The 19,677-nt window shown below is 47.8% G+C and overlaps 1 protein-coding gene across 3 annotated transcripts in view; it reads left to right on the forward strand.

Moving 5' to 3' along the window:
* Positions 1-16,218: 16,218 nt before the first annotated feature.
* The window catches only part of RAD54L2 (RAD54 like 2), a 69,125-nt gene continuing 65,666 nt past the window's right edge, over positions 16,219-19,677 (forward strand). For all 3 annotated transcript variants that reach the window (XM_066195457.1, XM_066195459.1, XM_066195458.1), the window contains exon 1: positions 16,219-16,351. The gene's annotated coding sequence lies outside the window, so the exon portion shown is untranslated. The remainder of the gene's footprint in view (positions 16,352-19,677) is intronic.

A 19,677-nucleotide genomic window follows, 5' to 3' on the forward strand; every position in this document is an offset into this window, starting at 1 on the left:
CTTCCTACACTTATCCTTTCATTAATTGCCCCATCTTCTTGCGGAACTCAGTTTGTTTGTCACCGTGTTTCTCCCTGCAGCTGAGTTCCTGTTGAAGGGCAGCTGTGACAGTGGTTACTGACCGAGCAGTACCAGCCTCTGCAGCATAATTTGCTGCATGACTCATAGCAGGTGAGTAGTGAGCCCCGGAATGGAGTTCAGTCCCTTCCTAGCATGCTGTATCACTCTGCAGCTGCAACTGCACCCAGCACCCAGCTGGATTTCCCAGCAGCATCCAGGGAAAGGGTACAGTGCCAGGACTTGAACCTTTGGGAGGGTCTAAACCTGTCCTGCTCAGCTGCTTGTAAACTATCGGGAGTTCTTTTGCAGCGCCCATGCCCCAGGGTGCTGCAGGAACCGGGCGGGAGGTCAGGCGTCTGCACCTGGGAACAGAGCATACCTGCCAGGGCAGCACAGGTCAGCCGGCTGTGATGCACTTCTCTGCCGAGTGCCTTCGCCCACTTCCACCCTGCCAATCTCTTGTGTGCCTCTGGGAATCTGGGGAGTGGGCAGCAGGCACAAAACCCTGACAAAAAGGCCTCAGTTCCAGCCCTAGGACCATCTATTGCTCACCCAGCCTGGATCTGCCCAAATAGTTCAGAAGTGGTTTTATGAGGTGTAAAGCAGATAAATATCTGCAATGATACCACTCATGCCTAAAGGGCTTTAAACACTGTCTAGATTCCCCCAGAGCATCTGATCGACATGTACTAGTGCTAAATTTTTGTGTTGTACAAAAATATTGCCTGATGGATTAGATTATGGCCATGCATGACCTGCAAGCTGGCAGCCAGCACCCCTGAAATGATCTCCCATTTCTTGCCCACATCAGAGAGACTGCAGATAATACAGTATAAAGAGGTACAAAGGGTTTAAAAAGGAATGAAGCGAAATAAGCAGGAAAAAAAAACAGTTCAGTGGGATCCCCTCTGCCTGGACAGGCTGAGCAGAGAAAAGGGGCTGCAGGCATTGCCACAGGTTACCTGCGATCCAGGTGACCATGGGCAAATGGGCCAAAACACGTGCACTGAGTGTTCCGATAAATGATGTGTGACAAGGGAATAGTTCAATCACTAGGTGGCACACCGGCATCGTCACACCACACCAGCGTCCTCTTGGGAGCAGAGGGAAAAGCTCAAAATAGCCCAAAGCAAAAATTAACAAGCAATCATCCGGGGCCGACGTGCTTAGAGGAGCCATCTGTGTGCTCACACACACAGAGCAAAACCACCCAACAACTGGAGAGAGACATCAAATGTAAAAAGGGCAGGCAAAATATGTTCATTCAATCGAATTCTGCCTGTGCTCCTTTGCTGTTTGAGTGACGGTGAGAAAGGCAGAAGAGGCTCTCTCGTCAATGGAATGTAAAGAGGAAAAGCACCTAGGGCAGCAGAGGTGGGCACTGATCCAGGGAATGCAGTTGCCACCTTTTCTGAGAGTTATACCTGCTCTTGTGTGTGGAGAGGGCATTTGGGGTTTCCTTCCAGCAGAAAAGGCCAAACAAAGCTCAAGGAGAAGTTTCTCACAGAGATACAAAGGGGGACAGTGACAGAAGGCTGATGGCACTGCAAAAGGATTTCAAGGGTCGTTGCTTGTGGGGAGAGGAAAGAGTGATAGGAGAGTGATAGCAACACTTCTGGGGCAGATTTTCTCTGGGCTGGAGCTAAAACAGCAACACAAACTAAAACCAGCTAAGCTATTTATGAGGAGGGGCCAGGGAGAGACCTACATTTTGGCAGTGGCTGAGCTACCGTTGTGTCTCATTTTACTACTGTAGATCAGTAAAAGCAGTTCACTCTTGGAAGTATCAAGGACCTTACCATGGCCAAGTACACTAACTCTTCTGGACACTCACAGGATCTGCAGGACTTGCCATCAGGCAGGCTGCTCCCCAGGCTCTCCCAGTGTTTGCATGGATGGATTCAGCAGTGCAGACAACAGGCTCCCCAGCCAGCTCCCCCTGAGCATTTAGCCCAGACTGAAGAGAGAAGCCAGATCTATATCGAGGAACATGGAAATGCAGAGAATGTCGTTCATCAGCTCAGATACTAATGAGAACATGATCAGGCAAAAAGCTCTCTTCCAAACAGGCTGGTGCCAAGAGGCTCCATTCAGACACTCAGTATGATGCCAAGAGCACATAACTGTGCCTAGCTGAGCATCTGAATGACAGCACATCTGCGTTTGCAGGCTGAAAGTCAACAAAAAAGTTAAATAGTACAAAATGATCAGTGTTGCATGAAGCATACGCTGACATACACCTCTTGCTTTCAGCAGCATGGCCCCCAAATCCTGACCACGCTGCTACTGCAGTCTTGCTCAGAGCTTTGTGCTCAGCTTCTCACACACCCGCAGCAACTTCAAGCAGATTTTAATACCTCTCCTTTCTCCCAAATTACTGAAAGGTGGGGTTATTGTTGTTTCCTGTGATATATGAGCTACCCAGGGGTATGAAGCTATGAAAGGAAGGAGCCTTCAGGAGACTGGAAGTGCACAGATAAGCCATGTACAGAGAATATACAGGAGAGAACATGAGAAAAGTGGGGCACAGTTAGTACATAGAAAGTGGCATCATGGCAACAAGACATCATTTCCTGACTAAACTCATGTCTCTAACTGGGAATCTTAAAAGTTCCTTTCAGGCACTACACACAATCCCTTGCTAGTTTTTGTGGTTTAACAAGGGTTTTTCTTTTTTATCTGTTTTGTTACTATAGGAAACAACCAGCAAAGAAAACTCTTCATACAGAAGGAAGCAAGAAAAGACTATGCACAGCGTGCTATGAAATGCCTGCAAGACACACACTGAGAATACAAACAAATTCTTCCTCATGTTTTCCAGCAACAAGGATCTTAGGGATTACTTGTAATTACAGCAGCTTTAAAAAACAAGGACTAAACAGAACCAGGGAAAAGTACAATTTTAAGACTACTAGCCTTTTTAAGGGGAGGGTGGGGTTTGTTTTGGTTTTTTTTTGTTTGGTGGGGGGTTTTTTTGTTTTTTTTTGTTTTTTTTTTTTTTTTGTCTGTTTTGGTGTTTTTTTTCTTTTTATCAGACCTTAAGTGCAGATTTTATATCTGCTTTCTTCATGACTTCTCCCTATAGGAGTTAATTAGGTCAAGTGCATTTGTGTCTCAGGTTTTGAAACACATGGAAACAATAGGCAAATTGGTGAAAGTGGGCTATAATGGTGGCAGGCACATGTGCAAATGTTAATTTTGTATTCATGAGTTGTTTTATCACGGAAAGATTCTATGGGGAATGAAACAGAGAGCATAATGGAACTGATAAAAGGGCCTGATATCTTAGGCCTGATCAAGGAGAAACCGTGGCAGAGACAGACATAGATAAAGGCCCCCTGGCGAATAAGTGACCAAGAAACATCTTGTGAAAACCTGTGATAAGACAATGATACTAGGTGACTTCATGTTATAAAGAATGCATAACCAATGAGAAATTGTTACCAAAATAGAGCCCTATATAAGTGCCATACAAGAAAAACCCCATATAAATGCCTTGCATGCTCAGTAAATTCAGCTTCTGATCAGAACTCGGAATTTCGCCGTCTCTCAGTCGCCAGTAGGATTCCACCAAGGGTCTTAATTACAACTGTGTGGTGTTCATCATATACAGCATCTCCTGGCAATCCTAATTTTTGGATTGTCCGTGGTGGTGCTTATGGCTCTGGGAGCTCCACAGATATTGACTCTAGCAGCCACACATGCGTGGCCCCACTGCAGGCACTGCCCAAACACTGGGAGCACTGTAAAGTCTGAACGTTTGACTCACACATTCAGCCACACTTAGGAAGAAGCTCTGAAGCTCCCTTAAATCCCCAGCTGAAATGAGGTAATGTAAAGCTGAGGGATTCACCCAGGACTCTTGCCGTAAGTTTTCCTCTGCCATGAAATAGGTCATGTCTTTTCGCCCAGAAGGAATGACTTCCTCTGGCAACACCTTTGTGCTGCCCTGGTCCTGAACAGCCTCTGCAGCCCCAGAAACATTCTAGGACAGGGATATTTGAGGGCAGCTTCCTGAAACACTGAGCACCTCCAAGCCCAGGTACCTAGGAATGCAGGTGGGCCTTGGGACATGATGTTACTGGTGCAGACCCAAATCCCTGACATCGTGGTGACTTAACAAATTCTGGTTCTGCTGCTGAACTCAAAGTGCCACATCAAGACAGCATCACCAGCTCGAGGCTCTTCCCTTCCCTCTTCCATTTGTTCCCTCATGTAGACTAAAGTGTCTTTTCTTCCTTCCAGGAGCTTCATATCCCCAGTCAGTGGAGAGGGTGTAGAGCAAGAATTAAGCTAAATAAATTTTCTTTCCCCAAATAAACCAGAATCACCTGACAATATGGAGGAAGGAAAAGAGAAAAGCATTGAATTTTAGGAATCAAATTGGATGCCAAGCCACAAAGGAGAAAAATACCACTGCCTCCCAGGGCACAGCATTCTCTGTTAGCAACTACAGGGACATACTCATGGGCTTTGGTCTCCAGAGAACTTTGTTTGTGAACATTTCATTGCATTTATAGGAGTGCAGGGTATTTTATATAGTAGTCTATTCCTGTTGGGATGTAGATAAGTCCTGTATCCTTATCCTTATTCTAAAACCAGCATTGATAAATGATAACCAGAAACATATCTGAAAGTCCTCTCTGCTTCTGGAGCTGTGGTTTAAGGGCAGCTCGGATGTGCAGTGATGGCCACAAATAACAATAAATGGGTGATGCAAAGCTCTGCATTTCCATTCAATTTGAACACCAGCCATATGTGTAACACACACATCTCTTGCCCTGTAATGGAAGAGGTTTCTGAGAAAAACACATTTCTACCACTTCTGGACACAGAGGAACAACAAACTATCAAAAACCAATGTCATCAGTGAGCAGTTATAGAGAAATGGATACCATCCACAGCCTGGGAGTGGACTTGATTCACAATATTGCACTGTGCATTCGCAACAACGCCTCTGTCTCTGACTGGATGCTTAACAATATGATTGTTAAATTGCAGTAAAAAGCTACAAATTATGAAATAGGGAGATTTTGGAGGAATCATTTTGGCATACCCCAATGAAGAATTTCTTTTTGCTCTCAAAGTTTTTTTTATCTTGCCTCTCTTTTCATCAAGTCTTCACCAGAGAAAAAAAGATAATTTTCAGTTATTGGACATACCAATAGTACAACTGGATAGGATCCACAGGAATTTTCCCTGTATTACCTTATTTCACAGTCTATATTTTTGTTTAATGTAACATTTGTGTGCTTATCATAATTTCATTACAATTAATGTAGTACCTGGGCAGCAGTCTTCAGTGTAGTCTGCAAGGCAAACAATGCTTTAGCCCGAAGATCAGTTAAAAAGATGGGAGGACATAATGAGAGATGTTTATGGCTTTTACAGGCTGTTTGGACAGCTGAACTCACGGGAGACTTTAGCAATAGGGGTGCAAAGCTTTAAGCCAGGAAGGAAGAAGGAGGCGTGTTTGGCCACTCTTCAAGGCTAGGATGCTATTTTCTAAAAATCAGAGTTTTGAACTGTGGCTGAGAGTACCAGGATTTATTTTGCTTTGTCTTTGGATCGTGGGAGTAAAATGCTGGTCTCCTTGAAATATGTGGGATGTTAGTGACTAGGATAATAAAGGCAAGATTTCACCATAGACATTTTGAATTCTCTTCATCCCAGCCTCTCCCAGCAGGCTGGCTGGGATTGTTCCCAGCCTGTTTGGTAGCAGACAGGTGCACCAGGCCAGATGAGCTCCTTGAGACACAGCCTCCTCCCGCTACTTACTGTTAACCACTGTTCTCCTGGGGTACAGAAAACTGCCATGGGTGAGGAGACAATCCCTTGGAAGATGGATCCCCAAGGGAGAGCTCCAGGGGACAACATTGCCTCCTGTGGAAAGTTTTGCAAGCGAGCTGCAGTTACCCACCATCCAGATGGTGAGTATTCAGTGTTTGCTTTAGCGCAGCATTTCCAGATCCAGCCATGCAATTCCCCATCTCTCCCTTTCACAAAGAGAAAAGGAAGTACTGAGGTCTCACAGCTCCAGTTCTTCTGATCTAGTTCCCTCTTTGCCTGGACTTGATCAGCATCACTCTCCCAAGAGCATTGGAAAATGGGAAAGGAGGAGGAAGAAAGCAGCTTTCTTCCAGGCACGGTCACAAAACCTTTTGTCTTGCTGGACTGCTTGCAGATACCCCACACTTACAAAGAAAAGGTTTTGCTCCTATTCCTAATGCAGTTTTTCTCTCTTGGTCTTCTCTGGCTGAGCCTTTGCCAAGACTTTAGTAACACATGGATTTTGTAGTTGGTGGAGTTGTACCCCTTATCCTGTGCACATAGGAGAATATGTCACCCTGCAGACACCATCAAATTCCAGAGTTTGCATCTTCCTGCCTAAGAAAACAGTGTCTGAGGCAGGGGGGTTTGCTCAGTTAGGAATAATGCCCGGGAGAGATTCAGCACTGGCTGGGGAGGATTTGCTGGAGGGAGGGCTGCAGCTTCCCTCTTTCCCATGTAAGTGTCAGGTGCAGCATCCACATCCCTGAGCTGTTTTTTTTTTCCTGGAAGGACTCTTTGACTTCACCTTGTTCTTCAGCCATGGTCACAGCATCCAGGTCTGCCAGTTCTGGTCCATGCCCCTCATCCCATCTCAAATCACTTGATGCTGGGGAATTGCTGAGAGTACTTCTGTCCCAAAGATCTCTTGGGAATTCAGCTGTCTCCTTCCCACGCAGACACCAGCTGGGAGCAATCCATTCCTGCTCAGCTCTGCACCCAGACTGTACACAAGCAATTTTAAATCCAGAGTGTAGACTAGTTGAAAATGACTAAGAAAATTAAAGATGACTAAGAAAAACAAGCTTTCATGTTGTGAAATAATCTCCAACCTGAAACAGCTGAAGAGCTCTGCAATTTTCCTGCAAAGCCCTGAGAGCGACACAGCTCTGATAACATCGAGGCATCCCAAGAGCCAGAGTTCCTGCCTCCAGGTCATGTGCCAGCACATGTGCCAAAACTCCTCTGGCTGCTGGTCTTCCAGGAGTCTCTGTCAGTGGAAAAACCTGCTCTACCCACTGCTCTTCACTCCTGTGGAACACAGGGCTGTCCAAAGGAGCAATGCCCTGCCCATTTGGGACCCTGGAAAAGCACACCAGGGCTGTGGAAGTTGGTGGCAGGTACACACAAATAGGTCTGGGTGAACTTCACTCCTATCACTTGGCTGATTTCTGACCCTCTGCATCTACAGTTCTGCCATTGTCTGCCTCCTTCTGTCTCTTCTTCTGTGTTTTTTCTTTAATTTTGCCCTAATACTTCACGTTATTCTGGTTGCTATGCAGGGTTTGCAGGCTCAGCTGCCTGTAGCAATCCCTATCCATGTGTGTGTGCAGCTTGGCTGCAATGAGGATACTTTGCTGATTAATTTGCCTTTTTTTTTTTTTTTTTTTTTTTTTTTTTTTTTTTTTTTTTGTGTGTGTATAGTTATTTTAGACGCTTGGAAATAAAATAAAACTGTTACTGATACCTTCCCTCTTCTAATGCCAATTAACTTCAGCAAATTGATCTTTTTCAAAACCATTCTTTATGTGGTCTAGACCAGAGTGCTGACAGGAATACAAATTGTATGGCTTAATTTACTTCCCACTTTTGTTCCCACCAGGGACATAAGGTGGGTAGTGAGGGGCAAGGAAGCAGCACAGTACAACTGTAAGTCAGAAAGAGTGAATTTGGACGTGTCCATGGGTCCTGTGCTGGGTCACCACACAGGGGGATGAGGGGAACCCTAGAGGCTGCTTCCTCTACCAGAACCTAGAGAAAGGGAAGGATCAGTCTTGTTTCCCCACATGCCAAACACATGTCCCTGCACTATAAAAAGAACCATTTGGTGTTTCATAACATTCCTTTTCAGGTAGTACCTGAAAGGAAGCCCAGTACAGTTTCCAAAGCTCTTACAACAGGTATGTTGTCACCTTAACTGCTATGCTGATCTGTAAAGTTAGTTAGTTTCCAAAAATAATTGTCCAGCCTCTTGATTGCATCATCCTCCCCTCCCTGCTGCATTGGCCTAGCTGGCAGATCTTGTTGCATTTGAGCAAGGAAGGTCATTGACCATGGCTCCAGCCAGGCAAGTGAAGAAATCATGTGTTTTAGCAATGGGGAACAAAGAGACAGACCCCCTTATGCATGCAAAAGAAATCTCTTTATTGTAGAAATCACTCCCCTTTTATACCTCTAGTCTCAACCAGACATAACCAAAACTCAACAGAAGGAGGGCACCCATTGGCTGGCTCAGCTGCAGTGCTGCTGTCCATAACCCCATATCCCACAACGTGTTAATGGTGTTTCCCATTTTATGTATCAGGACACTTTATTCATACAGGAAGCCCCAAATTACCTCCTTCATACATACAGTTCCATAACTTCCCTACTTAAATACAGCCACCATCAAAATTATCTAGTTAAGTCATGCCCCAGAGATTGAGCCTTGCAGGAATGAAAATGTGCTTTTGAAACAGGAACTTCCTTGAGCACCTAAACCTCAGAAACAACTGTAAAGCCAGAAGAGTCAATTAAAAAGAAAAATATTGTTCAGAATAGTTTAAACAGTTGTTGTTCAGGGATTGCTTTTCAAATGAGTGAATTCACCTGTTGTGGAGGAAAAAAAAACTACAATGGTCTTTGCCCATTTCAAAACTCAGATGCTACCCACTGCAGGAGAGCACGCTGCAGAGAGCAATGAATCACACCAGTGTATTCCCACTGAGTGAAGAAGAAGAAATAACTGCTGTGGAGAACCCCTCCCAAACACAAGAGGTGCTAGGATGAACAGCATAATGAATTGTGGCTTTCAAGCACACCAGTTTTTGCCATTAGTATGATTACAGGCCTCTAGAACAACTGGCTCTGCGTGGTGGATAGTGGGCAATGCCTGCAGGGATCCAGGTGGGAGCCAAGCTTGGATACCAGGGGAGTGTAGGGAAAGGAGCAGTTCCTGGTGCCACTCATTTCCTGAACAATCATGTGCGTGACCAGGAGTCTCACGTGGTACATTGTTTCAGGATTACGATACTAAAAAGAAGCATTACTGCTAATAAATGAAAAGTAAAATCAACACCAACCCCTACATGTGGGTTGCTGAAAGAATTTGCAGAGATTACAACTGTTCTAATAAACAAAAGATTCACTCCTACATGAAGAACAAGAGAGTAGAAAGTGCACTGAAAAGCAGAGGAAAGTCCTCTACCTTGTTTTATGGCTGCAGATTAATAATAAATCCTGGATGAGTCAACAGATTGAAGAAACAAATGTAGGTCTTATGTAGCATTAATATGAAAAGTGCACTAAATTATCTTCCCAAACCTTGAAAATCCATTCATAGTCCTTATGTCTGTTGCACATCTACTCAGAACCAAAAAGCCTTTTATTATTAGTCATTTAATTGCACATATCCTTCTCATCTCCTAAAAACACCCTCCTTTTTGTGCCACCCTTGTTCAGACTAATCATTTAAAACCCAGTTGTGAAATAAGCAAAACAAAAAGCCCTCACTTTCTGAAGCAGTCTATAGCCTTTCTCCCTGTCCCTGCTAAAGCCCCAGGGTCTTTATCAACACATACTCTGAGGGTGAGGGTCATCAGGTTTAACCATGGGGAGAAGAGAAGAGGCTGAATAGTCTCTCACTTCTCCACCAATAGCAAATACCTGCTGCCCTTTAAAGGGACAAGAAACCAGGAGCCAAGGGGATCCCAGGACCAGCAGGATAGGGTTCCCCCCAGTCAGTGTTTGCACCACAACACCAGAGTCAGAAAAGCTAGGCAGGCTGAGGAACAGCAAGCAGCATCACCAAGGATCCAGGTCATCAGACAAGCTCACAGCAATAAGGCAGAGTGAAAATTAAGGGTGGGAAAAAGTCTGCAATCCAGACCCAGCAAAACAAAGCAGGCATAGACCAAGACTAAGCAGCCAGAGTTGGGTTTAAATTGAACCCCTGTGCTAATGAGTGGGGCTGGGTGTGTGAGTACAAGTCCCAGGTGAGGTTGGTCAGGGCATTAGGGACACTATGACCCTGATATCTGCAGCCCAACAGGGACAGTGTTGTCACACAGGGGAAAATCTCCTTGTATGAACTGTTATCAAAGTTAATTCCTCAGGAAAAACCTCACTGCAGCATTGAAAAGGAGGCATTGGCAGAGCACTGGCAGTAAACACCTACTCATGTTGGTTGTGCATTGTGTCATCTCCCCTACCCCACAGCTAATGGCAGAAAAGTAGAGCTGGCTGTAGGCAAAAGCAAAGTGAACAGCAGTCACCCCCAGGTCTGTGTCCCAGCTCTTCTCCTGGCAGGAGCTTGCCTTGTCTCCTTGGAGTGTTGTAAAAGTTGGTTGTGCCCCCAGTAAAGACCAGTCAAGAGCTGCCTGCTAGAAAGACAGAAGCACATAGTGGCTTCTTGTAGCTTCCAAAGCACAGCTGGGAGTAGGGCACTCCTGACCAGAAAGTGTGTTTATTTTCCTCACCAAGGAAGGTGAGGGAGTGTTACTCTGTACTCTCCTCTTGTCCTAAGTGAATGAAACATCCTGGAGTGCAGAAAGCTTGTGTTGGCCAGGAAGGGGTCAGCACAATTCAGGGGTGGTGCGAGGGTGGATGTTGTTGTGCTCACCTTGTTGTACCTGCTGTTACCACCTGCATGGGAAGGCGGGCTTAAAAGGAGCAACCTGAAGTTGGGGGTGTTGTGGAGATGCCTGGTTTCTTGGGCTGGGCTTAAAAGCAAGTAGGGTGATGCCTTCTTGTAATATTGCAAACTTTTTGGTTTGCTTCTCAGTTGTATCACACTCTGTAGGTCTGGTAAAGCACAGCAAGAAGAAAGCTACATCAGATGTTTTTGACACTGCTGTGAATGTACTAATGGGCCTTCACAAGGTAGCTCAATGACGCATTTATATGCGCTGGAGCTGTGAGTTTAACTTTGCACCCCTCTGTGAGAGGTGTGAGCACTGTGGGTATCTGGGGGTTCACTGCTGGCCTCATAGACATCACCATTGGAGTGGGTGATTAAGCAGAGTGAGCCTGGTTCTAGCCAGCACCCTGCTCTGGGGATTGCCGGGGGCAGCTGTGTGACCTTTTCTAATAAAGTGTTGCCTTGTATTAGTTCGTAAACTTGTTACTTTTAATTCTTTAAATATAAAATTGCCTCTTCTATGAACAAAACACCCTGCCTAGATCTATCTCCCTCCTACTGCATCATTGTGTCTTTGCTATTTTCTTTACTTTCCTGAAACCGTAAACCCTTCCAGCTTCATCTGGAAGAAGTGGTGCCTTGTTTTACCTTCTTGCACCCAGTGTTTGAAAATGGGGTGTTGAAGGCTGAAGAGTGTTTCAAGTGAGCAGCGCTGTGTTGAGTTATGCAATGATGTTACAGCGTTTCAGTACTGAAATCACCCCAAAGCAGCTCACCATAGCGTTAAGAAACCAAAGTGCCAGCTTTTCAAGCAGAGAGATCTTGCTTTGTAGGGACACTGAATCCCTTCTGGACTGGGGCTAATGCAGAGCCTAACAGGCAGAGGAAGTGTTGAAGTTGTTTCATGCGCTGGGATTTGCCCTGAACTGGTCCATAACGAAACTCCCTTGCTCCTGCTCTGCCGTGGCTGGTTCTTAGCCCCTTCTAGCGGGGGAAAGAGGAGGCTGCAGGCTGAATGTTGAAGTGCAGGTGAAATCCAGCCTGGATTTCATGACGCTGATTAAATACCCGTGAGACTGGAGCACCACAAACCTAACAGACTCCTCTGAGATGTGGCCCCCTCGTGACTCCTTGACCAAGTCCTTCAGCACAAGGCTCAATGATACGTTGTGATATTAGAAATCGAGTGAACTTCTGATTTTCCTCTTCGCCCTGCATGACTGCTTGAGCCCTTCTCTCAGGATGAAAAGAGCTTGGCAACACCGTCGGGTTTCCTATCCTGTAGTTGGGAAGGGCTCCCTGTGAGGGAGTGGCTGGAGTGTCCCCCTTTCTTTCACAATGGGACAGTGCAGCAGCAAGCAAAGGGACCCGTGAATAGCATCTGGAACAAGCACCAAACAGAGAAATGAGGAATATCAGAGACTAGTAAAGGCACGTGGAAAAGGAGACAACTCAGATGTGGTTAATGGTGAATGGGGGTGTATTGCAGAGTACTGTGTGACACCCCTGGCCACAGAAGGTCCCCAGGGTGCACAAGTGGTATCACCATGGCACACTGATGTCTGTGCCCCTTCAGTGGCAGTTGACATAACAGGGTAGACCCCACATTTGAAAGAGAAGGATCTAAGGGCACGTCCACCAGTAGGAGGAATTGTGCTGTCAGTAGAGTACTTGAGAAGAAATTGCTGTGATGTATGGCCCCATTTAACCAAACACATTTGTCCCAATGGTGAGATTTGACTCACTAATTGCTTTGTATAGGGTGTCATATGCTGACTTGTATCTGCTTGGGTTGCAGAGTGAGATTCAGACCCGCTCATGTCACTGAGTGTCTGGACTGCACCTTGATAGTATGTGCTGTTTCTAAGCATTCTGTCACAGGCTTTCCGTTCCCAGAAATCTTGGTCAAATCTTAGGATTGAAGAATCCAGAGGTATTCTAGTGTCAGGGTGCTGAAGGGGAAGCTGAATTATTCTCATGTAAATGGGATATGTATTTTTCTCTTGCTCTAGAAGGAGCCTTCAGTGACTCTTGTCCTGTGGCTGAGCAGTTCAGGAGATGCTTCTGTAACTTTCATGGAAAGCTGTTGCGAGGGCACTTTGGCTCTCTGTGTTTTGTAGATTACATGTTTCAGAGCATTTAATCAGGGGTGTGGAGTCCTTTTCAAATTTTCCCTTTTGCCTCTTTCATAGATCCTGTTATGGGGAAGAAGGCCCACAGTATTCTGACCTCCCAGTCAGGACACTGAGCATCAGTGCACCAGAGTTGACACTTTTATCTGGGTAATGAAAAACTCAGGCCTGAAGTCTCTATGCATTGAGATAAACTTGATGTTCTGATCAGAAAAGTCATGGAAGGTACCACTTTGAAAGTGCCTTTTCCAAGTGGAATAAAACTTCATAAATTGTGCTCTTCTGGACAAGAAGAACACAGCCAAGTGCAGAAGTGCTCATGGTTATAAGAGAATCAATTAGGGCATGTTGATGAATAATGCATGTGCAGCTTAGGAGAGATGGATGACATCGGTTTTATTTTTGTACTGTTAATTGAGAGTGATTCTAGGACAGAAAAAAGCACAAAGGGAAGATGGGGAGATTCTGGTCATAGTATAAGAAGCTGGAGGCTCATCAACAATGCTTCCTGTCCATTAAGCTGTAAAAACCTCAGGAAGAGGAGTTGTACTTATGTCCTCTACAGCTCCTAATCCATAGAACTGATACTGCCTGAGAACCCCATTCAGACTGTAAATGATATGAGCATTTAAAGAGTCAGAAGTTGAAGCTCTTGCTTTGAAATCTGATGGCCTTTCCTGTATTAAGACAATGTCTGCCTTGCTCTTTTGGGATCCAGTTGTAGGGCATCAATCAGTCAGCTTTATTTATCTCTAGAAGTGTGGCTCTGCTGTTCCTTGGATATGTGCAAGGATCTCCAAAGGAGACCCAGTGCAGTGGGGTGTTGAGGAAAGCCTAGGACCCAGGTGGGGAATGTTCTGTTGCTGTTCACATATTCCACCCCCACATACTGATCTACAGGTCAAAATCATCTGCTCTTCAGATCTTCTGGGTGTCCCCTTGGTTCCGTGCACTGACTGGGTTTGAAAAAGCCAAGTGTCAACTCTGAGACTGAAATAACTGCTGTAGGCTAGAGCAGGAGCCTGGCAAGGCAGGAGGAGTGCTCTGTGTCCCTTTGCTTTGGTGCTTCCCAACATCCAGCTACAGGAATTTCCCAATGCTTGGGTGCCTGCCCAGATCAGAAGAAAATCTGCTGCAGGTGCCCTGTCACATTCAGCTGAGGCACAGGACATGAGGGAAGGGCAGAGGTCACATGTTGTGGTGAGCAACCAGCCACTGGCCTGAGGAACAGTGTTGGTTGTTTGTAGAGCACTTCTGTCGATGGCTGATGGCTGACATGTGAAAGGCTGCAAAAGCACTTGGGGGGCTGTGTAGGTGGCTGCTCCACTGAAGTTATGGGGCAACCACTGATTCCACCTGGAAGATTTCAGACCATCTCTTTGCTTATTCTGGGAGGAGTCACTGCTACAAACTAATCCTCCACCAGAGATGGTAAAGGACAGCCGGTACCCGTTTAAGGAGATAGAGCTGTTGTATATGGTGGAACTTCCTTGAGAAATAACACCTGAGTTTGCTACCTCAGTTCTCTCTGGGTGGTGCAACTCCAGCCTCAGTGTTACAAGCCAGCAGTCATAACCCACACTCACTGCCTGGACTGAATGTTTTTGGTTGTGGTATTCTGAGGCTGCACCATGAGCTGCCTGCTGGGGAAACGTGGGAGATGTGAAGCTGTGGGAAGGGATGAGCTCTGCAGTGGGACTGTGCAGGCAGCTCCCTGTGCAGACACAGCCCAATGTGTCCACCAGACAACATGGGTGTCCCACTGCAAAGGTTTGTTGGATCTGAAAGACAGTGACTGTACATCTATAGAAACCAGGAACAACCTTCTAAGCTTTCTGTTTTAGCTAACTTGATAGAAATAAGGAGGAGGTAGGTGCTTAGCTGCTGGAGTGCTTAGAGGAGTGGCCTCTGAAGCAGCCACCCTTAGCTGGGCTGTGCTTGTCCGTGTTGCTGTGGGACAAATGCCTGAAGCATAACACATTATTATGTTGTCATACAAAATAAAAGCCCATAAGGACTCCTTGATACTCTGCTGGGGACACTCTGCCTGCCTTAACTTGGACTTTTCCCATTCCTTCTGAGGTCTCTGCCACCATCCCTCCCTCTGAGGGTCTCCCCTGTGTGGCTGGCTGAGGAAGGGAAGTAAAATCTGGACTTTAATATCAGGGTTAACAGCAGAAGGTACCATAAAGGATTTGTATGTGTCTAGATGGGGAGAAGGGTAAAGGCTTACTGTGATCCCTTCATGCCTTTGCCAAGCACTCTGGGGCACGGTCTTTGTGAGGTGGCTCTGTGGTGCTCTCGCCTTTTTATTTTGGATCAGCTCTGGCTTCCCCGAAATCCAGGAGGCCCCTGAAGTACTCACAGTTGAGTTACACTGATGATGCTCAGGTTGCTAGTACATATCCAGGCCCAGACACCAGTCTCCCACTTGTATTTTTCTTGCTCTGGATATTTGAACACAGGGGAACCAGACAGGTGCTTTCTTTGCTGGCCTTGTCCTTTTTCTTCCCTGTGAAAGATGAAAACAGAACTCGGGCTGCTGTGCAGGCTGAGCATCTCGGTGTGGTGTCAGCAGAGTGTCCTGGCAGTGACAGAGGCTATGGACACGCTGGGCTCTCTGTCTGTGGGATCACGGCCAGCCCATGGAGATGAGCAATGAGCTCACCTTTTTCTCAGCCCTCACATCTGAAACGCTGCCTGCGCTTTTGGATACCCCTGCTATGTGAGACCTTGAGTTTTAGAGGACCCTGGGGAGGCTGCAGAAAGGTTGGGCTTTAACAGACTGAGAGAAGTGGGACTGTTGAGCTGGAGAAGGGTTTGGGTGGGCCCAGCGATGGCTGCTCAGCCCCTGTGGGCAGGGTACGGAGGCAGCAGAGCCAGGTTCATGGCAGGAGAACAGGGAACACCAGTGGTGACATAAATGGGTCCTGTATCACTGGGTACGAGAAAAAAAGTTCTCTCCTGTGAAGAGCCCAGCGCTGGAGCAGGGGCTGGGAGCCCGATGGGTTTTTATGCATGTGGAGGCATTCAACCCCGATGGGCCAAGGCCCAGAGCTAAGCTTCTTATTGTCCCTGCCTGGAGGGCGGCTGGAGGAGAGGCCCCCGAGGCCACGGGTCCCTGTGGCTAATTAGCAGCTTTCCGCGGGCGGAGGGGGGTTGCCCCTTACAGTCGCTCTCCTCAGAGCCGATGGCACCGGCAGGGGCAGCCCGGGCCCCGCATCCCGCCTCACGCCGCCTCACGCCGCTCCCGCCGCGGGACCCCTCGGGCCGGGGGAACCTTTCTACGCCCTGCGGAACCTTCGCGGCGGAGGCGCCTGTTGCTGCCCGGGGGACGAGGCGGGCGCTGCGACGGGGGGCGGCCCCGAGCGGCGGCGGAGCCCGAGGAGCGGCGGAGGCGGGAGGAGGCGGCGGGGCGGCCGCAGCTGCCGGAGCTCCCAGGGCGGCCGCAGCTCCCGGGGCCGCCGGCCCGCAGCCCCCGCCCGCCGCCCAGGTGAGAGCGCAGCGCTGCGGGATCGCCGCCGCAATGGGAGCGGGCTGGGCAGGGGCACGCTGGCCGAGGCCCGCCCGCCCCGCCGGGGGTGTGCGCGGAGCGGCGCGGGGCGCCCGCCCGGCCCGCGGTGGGCGCCGAGTGGGGGCGGCGGGGGAGCGGCTCCCGCGGTCCGAGGGGCCGGGAGCCTTGCGGGGGTGGGAGGGCGGAGGGGCGGTGCTGCCGGGCCGCCCGGGGGGCGGGTCCCGGTGCGGGGCGAGGAGCCGGGGGGCTGCGGGGCCGGGCCCGGGGCTGAGGCTGCGCCCGCCACCGGCAGCGGGGCGGCCGGCCCCGGGGATCGCCCGGCCGAGCTCCGGGGCCTGAGCGAGGTTGTGGTCGCTGCGGGAGCCGGGGGGTGCGCATGCCCCTGTGGGGTGCCGCGGCTCCCCGCCGTCCGCCCGGGCTGGCGGCGCGGGGCTGGGGCGGACGGGCCTGGCGGTGCCCGGGCACCGGCGGCTGTCACGGTCCGCTGTGGCCGAGCAGCGGTGATCTGTGCTACTGGTAAACACGGTCTGTGGGACTGGTAAACAGACATGCAAAGTCATAATTTATTGTCTGTGTGAGACTTGTCTGTGGGCTGTGGAAGGCGAAGGCTCGGTGTGCTGGGCTGGTGCTGCTGATCCTGTTACCTCTCCTCTCCGGATCCTGTCTCACAGCTTTATGACTTGCTCCCTCCGAGGAATAGGTTTTGGGGGACTGTATGTTTCAGTGCTCACGTTTGAGAGATGCTCATAAACTCCATTAAAATCCCCTCCTGTCTCTTAGTCGATTGGTACAAAACTGGTGCTTTAAAAAGTTCTTCCTACATCCCTCCAGTCTATGTGCAGGTGGGGGTATTTTGATTAAAAAAACCCCAAAAACAAAACAAACAAAAACCCCACCAAACAGTAAAAACAAGTATCTCTTCCTTTTTTTTTTCCCCCTTTTTTTTAATGCTAATAAGATGGTTACATTTGCTTGTCTTTATAACTTTGTTAAGACTGGATATCCTTTGTGTGGTTATGCAAGCATCATGTTTGGTGAATAATCACTTAGACTATAGGAAATCACTGCAGAAACTTCTGTGTTGGTTCAAGATGTTCTGCTGCCTAGTTGGAGGTGGTAGCTCCCCTTCCTGACTTAGAGTAATGGGCCTTATGAGTGGTCTCTGTGTGCTTCAATGCAGAATCAATTAATTTAGAATAAACAGCCTTTAAGTAACTCTGCTCTAGGGGCAGCAGCACCCAGCAGAAGAATAAATACAAAACAGTCTGCTTAGACCACTGCAGGTGCTCCTGGTGAGAGCTGGCATGGTTTTGGTTTGCTAAGTGAGGCTTCTTTTCTCAGGTGTGGAGCTGTACACCCTGAATATACAGAGAGAACAACTCAGCTTCTTACCCTGTGCCCTTACAGCACCAGAATGTAGGGGTTGTTCCTTGAGGGTGGGTGCTGAACGTGAAGTTGTCAAGAAATATACAGTTGCTACTCTAAGGAAGAGCTGTTGAGGATGTGTGACATTTCCTGCCTTGGAGTAAACACCACCTTCTTCCAAAAAATCTCTGCATGATTAGGCACTGGGTTCCACTTGTACTGCACTCAGGTAACCGGTAACTTCTGAACCCCTAAAATCTCTTGGGATTCTAGATTTGGTACTCAAGGCTATTGCAGATCCTGGGTGGGAACCTGTGCTCTTGTGAGGAGATGAACCAAACAGCATGGGTTTTGTCTCCTCTCGATAGTGGTTGCATTTTAGTGAAGATTTGAAAGGTATAACCTGGCACAGTATATTTGTAACAGGACATTGTGGTGTTCTCTGGGATCCGAGTTGACATTGTGGAATAATTCAGGATGGAAAGGGCCTCAAGAGGTGTCTAGTCCAACCTGCTGCTCAAAGTGGGATGTACACCAAGGACCATGTACCAAGGTTGGAGCAGGACTTTGTTCATCCAGGTCTTCAACCCTCCAAAGACAAACGTTTGTCAGTTCCTGCGTCCTTGTTCTGGTGCTTGACTGTCCTCACCAAGAAAGACCCTTTCCCTAGGTCAGGTCACACCTGCACCACTGCAGTTTGTGTCTGATGTCCTGCTGTGTGCCCCTGTGCACAGACCCCCGTGTAGGTGCAGAAGATCTGCTGTCAGCTCCCCAAAGCCTTCTCTTCTCCAGTCTGGGCCTCCCCATCTCCCACAGCCTCTCTTCATGCAGCTCTGTCCCTCTGAGCACCTTGGTAGCCCTCCACCAAACCCACTCTGGTTTATCAGTGCCTGTCATGTTCTGGGGGTGCCCAAAACTGCCTGTGGCATTTCCAGTGACTCTGGAAAGTGCCGAGCGCCAGGGAGCTGTGGTTTCCCTGGATGAGGCTGGTAGTGCTCCTGCTGGTACAGCCCAGTGCTATCACCATGTGTGGCATTTCCTGTGTGCAGGGATGTATTTGTACACAGGCGCTCACCACCCATGTCTCTCACCCTCCTGCCACACAGTTCTGCAGAGCCTCATTCATGTGCACTCATACGTGTGTAGGTACACACACGTGTCAAATCACACCACCTGCTGCACTGAGCAGTAGTCGTTCCATCCTTTTCCACATATTCCAGTTGTCACTAGTGTGACTCCTGGCTCCCTGACTCCCTAAGTCTTCTGCTGTCACAGCTATCCTGACTTCCCAGCTGACAGGTCTTCCTGTTGCCTTGCCTTCACTTTGTTTCTCAAAATTTTGTTGTTTCAAACTCTTCTTTGGGATGCATCAAGTTACTGTGCCTAGGAAGGGAATGGCAGGCTTTTCCCGTGGGCATGGAGTTGAATCCCATTTGATCAAATCCAGAATGTAAGAATGTAGAAAGTGTAGTTTCAAATATGGTGGTTTATGGGTGTGAGGTGAATTAAACATTTGGGTACAAGGTTTTAAAGAACGCTCTTAGTTACCATGCATGATGTTCCCATAGTTTCTCTGAACTTGTTTCCATCATGTGCTCAGAAGTTTTTGGGAGACAATACCCTGTGGGATAAATATTCTCTGCTAGCAAAGTCTCTTATTTTAAACCTAATTCTCCAGAATTTAGTTCCTGCAGAGGTTAAGTACTGCTTGCTATTCCTAGGTCCTGGTACAGATACAGTTTTGAGACATGTTTTCTGCTTACACGAAATGATTTCTGCATTATATTTATCTGATTGTTGAGTTAATTACAGTTGAGCTTGTTTCAGAGAATGCTCATCTCAAGACAGGAACTTGTTGTGTTTAAGCAACATTTTACTACGTAAAAATTATTTATAGAGAGCTGGGGTTTCCCCTGCCCCACAAATCAGTGCTTGTTGAA

The sequence above is a fragment of the Chamaea fasciata genome, unplaced genomic scaffold (assembly GCF_029207755.1).
Source record: "Chamaea fasciata isolate MVZ Bird 193981 ecotype frontalis unplaced genomic scaffold, bChaFas1.0.hap1 SCAF_13, whole genome shotgun sequence".
NCBI classification, from domain to species: Eukaryota; Metazoa; Chordata; class Aves; order Passeriformes; family Sylviidae; genus Chamaea; species Chamaea fasciata.